The 6310-nt window shown below is 35.3% G+C and overlaps 1 long non-coding RNA gene across 1 annotated transcript in view; it reads right to left on the bottom strand.

The window, feature by feature from the left end:
* The window catches only part of LOC135212345 (uncharacterized), a 10701-nt gene extending 5703 nt beyond the window's left edge, over nucleotides 1–4998 (bottom strand). Inside the window, exons 1-2 of the long non-coding RNA XR_010313877.1 lie at nucleotides 4840–4998; nucleotides 1189–1315 (exon numbers count right to left, since the gene is read on the bottom strand). This is a non-coding gene — a long non-coding RNA (uncharacterized LOC135212345). The remainder of the gene's footprint in view (nucleotides 1–1188; nucleotides 1316–4839) is intronic.
* Nucleotides 4999–6310: the final 1312 nt, after the last annotated feature.

Raw genomic sequence — 6310 nt, 5'->3', positions numbered from 1 at the left:
AGTACTTCCGACGTGAATTTGTTGCGGACTGCAAATGCAAGTATACTTGTACACGACGCCGGACTTTTGAGATTCTTCAAAATAATATTGACCTTTACTGCTGGGAAGTGTTTTGTTAAAATTTGTTGTAGAGTTCGTAAAAAAATCACTATTATGTACAAAAGGAAAGGAAAAGTATTATACCGATTTAGGAACATCGAAGTGGGATATGGGTGACCCTGAAGCGCAGCTAATAAATTGTCTATGATGAGCTGACTGTTTTCACACACACACACACACACACATTTATATATATATATGTGTGTGTGTATATGTGTATATATATATATATATATATATAGATAATATATATATATATATATATATATATATATATATATATATATATATATATATATATATATACAGACTTCAGGAGGGTCCATGATACACACGTTGTTAAAAGGCCAAGTTTTTTAACAAAAAACGTTTCGCACTAAAGGCTCAATGCATCATCAGTCTGTGAAAAGTAAAAGACACAATAAAATACATTATTAGCATAAAAGGAATTCACATTGCAATTAAAATTTACAAGTTAAGACAATAGAAAGTAAAAGCATAAAAAGCACATAAAACAGAATACAAAAAGACTACCAAAACACCAACCGTCCATAAGCAGGAGAGAAGAGGGAATGACATACAATCTTCTCTCCTGCTTATGGACGGTTGGTGTTTTGGTAGTCTCTTTTTGTTTTCTGTTTGTTTTATGCGCTTTTTATGCTTTTACTTTCTATTGTCTTAACTTGTAAATTTTAACTGCATTGTGAAATCCTTTTATGCTAATAATGTATTTTATTGTGTCTTCTACTTTTCACAGACTGATGATGCACTGAGTCTTTAGTGCGAAACGTTTTTTGTTAATAAACTTGGCCTTTTAACAACATGTATCATGGACCCTCCTCAAGTCTGTATATCTTGCTGACTGGAATAATGAATATATACATATATATATATGTTTAATATTATATATATATATAGATATATATATATAATATATAATATATATTATATATATATATATATATATATATATATATAGATATAGATATATATATATCACATTGTGATAAAAACATGTTAAGGGAAAACAGTTTAAGGAGCGTAAAGAATTGGAAATAATCTTTTAGGACTGTAGTTGCAATGAAGTACCTGTAAATGAGTTAAGGAAATGGCAGATGTCATCGAGGGATCCCCTCCGGAGGGCGTCTGTGGAATTTTCCTGATCTCGTCCTGCTTCCATTTGAGGATCAAACCTCCCTCGGTCATTCGGATTAGCCTGAAAGTTTGAGAATTGTTAGATGTCTGAGAAGCCCCCGTAGGAGAGAGAGAGAGAGAGAAAGAGGTTAGTACAACCTGAATACAGAAATAAAGCTTATGTACAGTAACCCCCGTAGAGGGGTAGAGCCGTCAGTGCACTTCCTGCGGTGTACTGTAGGCATTACTTAAGGTTCTTTGCAGCTTCCCTTCGTCCCCTAGCTGCAACTCCATTCATTGCATTTACTGTACCTCCGTTCACATCCTCTTTCTTTCATCTGACTTTCCACCCTCTCCTATCTATTGATTCATAGTGCAGCTGCGAAGATTTCCTCCTTTTACAACTTTTCAACACTTTTTGTTGTCAATTTCCGTTTCATCTCTGAATAACCTCATAGGTCCCAGTGCTTGGCCTTTGGCTTAAATTCTATCTTCTATTCGATATCTGGGTAAATGATCTGAAGCCTTAAATCATACCAGAAGTCTCATTAAGTATTTACGTAAAACAAAACCGTTTTGGTGTCCTTGGAGACTTGCTTGGTGAGCCTAGCCCTATTGCATTATTTTCCTTGGATTCTCAGTATATTTAGGACGCTTTTCTGAGAGTTCGTTTGTACTACATATAATTGACTATAAGATCAAAATTCCAATTGGACGTCATCATTATCATTTATTATTCACGTTTTAACACCTGATATCTATTATCAGGTTAGACTTCTGATCAGTTGTTCTCGATTCTCACCCTTCTTTCACTAGTTAACAGAAACATCACTCGTTACCTATTATATATATACACATATACATATATGTATGTATATCACGTCTGGATCTAACCCCAGTGTCCCAGATGAAAGGGCAGGCCGCATCCAATTGATCCACAAAAGTCATAAGAGAAGTTGGATAAAAGTCGCTTGTATGTTAGGCGGCAGCCTGCCCAGAAAAACCTCTGGAAAGAGTTGCTCAAGTTTCAACTTATTTTATGAGCTTTGTGGGTTAATCGGCAGCGCCCTAACTTTCATAAGAGACTGGCGTTCGATCCTGATGTGAATCACAAATTTATACAAGTATTATTTAATATATATATATATATATATATATATATATATATAGTATATATATATATACATTGTATATATATATATTATTGAATCGTGGATGAATCCTGGTGCAAAATATACAAAACAAAATTAAATATATATATACTAATATATATTAATATATATATATAATAATGTTATATATATATAAATATAAATTAAAATATATATATATATATATATATATATATATATATATATATATATATTATATACAGATATATATATATATATATCTATATATATATATTATATATATATATATATATATATATATTACGAATCGGGATGGATCCAATGGTGGTGCAAATATACACATATATTAATATATAGATATAGTTATCTACATAATTATATATATAATTTAATAATTTAATATATAAGAAATAAATAATAAAATATATATATTAATATAATATATATTATATATATATTATATTATATAATTATTACGGAATCGTGGATGAATCCCGGTGCAAAAAGCTTCCACAGGTTCATGCACCTACACAAAAGGCTCACCAGAAGGATGTCGAACACAAACACACACTGCACCAATCTTACTTTTATTTTGCGCACATTCTCGCTTTTTTAATGTTGAGGTCACTTCCTTCCAATACCTCCCCATTCTATCTATCCATCCCTTTCTGTGTATTCTTGTTCTCCTTCCTTCCTTCCTTCCAACACTTTCAATTATTATAATCTTTCTGCTAACCTATCGTCATCATCATCATCCATCCTTTCGGCAAGACTAACCCCTCTCAAGATGATGCTCCATCCCTCTAATCCTTTATCACTCCTTTGTATCTCAACCACATTTCCCACCAAAAAAGTTCTTTGTGTGTCACTAATACTTAGTAAATAATTCAACTCTACAGCTTCACCTTCTTTCATTGACATTCAGCATCTACACTTTCTGACATTTTCTCATCACTCCACACACAAAACTATTCAGCAGCAACTCATAATACATCAATCTCAGTCACATTTTCATACCAAACCAGTCCCTCTCCCGCCTACAATTCTAATGTATGCTTTGCTTTCATTATAAAACTATTGTTTTCACCAGCTTACCCTTTATACCGGAAGATGCACTAGCAACTCTCTGGTAGACATTAGAGGTGCCTCACACTGAGGGACCTGGGGCAACCCGAACAAGATGTGAGGTCTGTAAGGTAAGGTCTGGTCGTCAAGAACCTCCGCGTTGCATCTCTATCAATTCTGATAAAAGCTTTAGGTCCAAATATGCCACATACAGCAATTTTCCTGTGCGTCCATACTTCCCACACAACTGTTCTATAACAAACACTGATCCACGCAAACTCTTCGTCATCTAACCACATTGTTCTTTCCTTATCAAACCGTCCTACTTTCGCAATTAGCCTTCCACCTTACACCTTTCCTGGCATACACTCCAAAGACATTTGGCTATGATTCTTAGACTCCTATTTCATCTTTATCCTACTACGAAGGAACAATTATTTCTCACATCCATTCCTGTGGAATATTCTTCACAGCCATGCATACCTTACACACCTTGGTTAGTCACATAATCACACGGTTGCCACCATACTGCAGAGTCACACTTGTAATCGCATGAACACCTGCCATTTACTTATTCTCAACCACTTATACTCTATGCACTCTGTACATCTGCAACAATAACTTCCATAGGTATTCTCAAACTTATCCCAACCCTTCCTTCAACTCTTGTATCATCCAGTTCCACCCCTCTTCTACGTTCCTCGTTGAACGAGTGGGTTGCATGGTGTACACTGATTTGGTAGCGAGAGTTCGCGTCTCGCTCTGCCAACGTGAATCAGAGGAATTTATTTCTGATGATTAGAAATTAATTTCTCGATATAATGTAGTTCGGATCCCACAATAAGTAACCAACTGGTTCCTAGCCACGTGAAAATATCTTATTCTTCGGGCCAGCCCTAGGAGAGCTGTCAATCAGCTCAGTGGTCTGGTTAAACTAAGATGTACTCAACTTTTCCACCTTTCTTCTATCAGGCGCATGCAGCAACTTCTCAAAATACCCACCCATCGAACCGGGACTGCGAGCTCTTCAGACAGCATCTCACGTCTCACATTTGCACCTTTTATTCTGAACTCCATTTGCTCATTCGCCTTCTTCTGGTATTTTCTTCCATGTAGGGAAACATGTTATTCCCCTTTAAGTTGCTCACCTACACCTTTGCCGCACTTTTTTATTACAACTCTAACTACCAAGCACCAGAATAAAAAGTATCATATTTACACACACGCACACACACACACACACACACACACACACACACACACACACACACATATATATTATATATATTATATATATATATATATATATATATATATATATATATATATATATATATATGTGTGTTGTGTGTGTGTGTGTGTGTGCGTGTGTGTGTGTGTGTGTGTGTGTGTGTTATGTTTCTCTTACATTTTGCTAAATATATGGACGTAAGGAGCACCAGGAGGACAAGGAATTGCTATGTTTGCAGTGAAGAAGATGATGCGACCGATGTGGAATTTCTGGATGCCGAGTTTCATGGCGATGATTTCTGAGATGGTCTTTGGGCCTATGTACACAAAATCTTTTTCTAGTACCTGATGTAGAGAGATAAAAAAGAAAGGGTTATAGAATTACGCTCAACCCAAGCCTGGATTGAAGAGAAACAGTAAGGGTTGTTCATAGCAGTTAACCCCCGTTTTTTTTAAATAAATGAATAATAACTTGAGTCAATAAGTCGATCAATTGATAAATGTCTAGCGAATATTTCAGCAAAACTTAACCGGGCCTGTTTTAATAGTTAATCCTCCTTAATGATGCCTGAGAGTATCCAGAATGAGTGAAAGTTTGTCCACCGAAATATAGTCCTTAGCTTTAAACCCGAGTGTTTTAATAGGCCTTTTATACTTGAGATTTTTCCTGTTTTAATAGAAGAATTTATTTACATTAAACACACACACATATATGTATATATGTGTGTGTATATATATATATATATATATATATATATATATATATATATATATATATATATATATATATATATATATATATATATATATATACGTAATTTGTGTGTGTGCATAGCACAAGAAATTTTTTTAAAAAGGATGCTTCTGATTGTAAATCTGGTTATACGAAAGAAAGCTCTGATACTAATATGAATAATCTCCCAGGGATATTTAAACATGGTCAGTTTATTTTGAGTTTGGTATGCAAATTGTGCACACTTTATAGTATGGGCGACCTGATGCAAATGACACCAAAATTGTTCGCCTATCAATTTTCCAACAAGAAATAACCTCTCCGTCGTGGCTTAGTGCCGTCAGTGCACCTCATAAAGTGTATGCACTGCAGGCATTTCTTAAGGTTCTTTGCAGTGGCCCTTCGGTCCCTAGCTGCAACCCCCCCTCCCTTTTATCCGTTTTACTGTACCTCCTTTCATATTCTCTCTTCCATCTTACCTCCACCCTCTCCTAACAGTTTGATTCACAGTGGAACTGCGAGGTTTCCCGCCTGTTACACCTTTCAAACCTTTCTGCTCTCAAGTTCCTTTTCAGCGCTGAATGACCTCACAGCTCCCAAAGTTCGTTCATTCATTCATTCATTCATTCATTCATGAAGAAATAACCCAATTGTAAGGTCAAGTACCCTTCGAAAGGCTATATTTTGCTAAATAGACCGTGGGTGAACCTACCCTTTGCCACAAGAAAGGAGGTCTTTTCATTTCCACAAGACTCCGTTCTTGAAGGATATGTAGAATGTAGAGATCTGAAGGAATGTGAGTGACTTGGTGCAAATCACAAACTAGTTCGCCCATCAGTTTCCCATCAAGAAATAGCCCATTTGCAAAGTCAGTTACCCGCAGTAAAACGATACTCGTAATTAGTTCACCTACTCT

This window comes from Macrobrachium nipponense, chromosome 40, assembly GCF_015104395.2.
Source record: "Macrobrachium nipponense isolate FS-2020 chromosome 40, ASM1510439v2, whole genome shotgun sequence".
Taxonomy (NCBI): Eukaryota; Metazoa; Arthropoda; class Malacostraca; order Decapoda; family Palaemonidae; genus Macrobrachium; species Macrobrachium nipponense.
The sequence above is the reverse complement of the archived record's forward strand: the minus strand, read 5'-3'. Positions and strand labels throughout refer to the sequence as shown.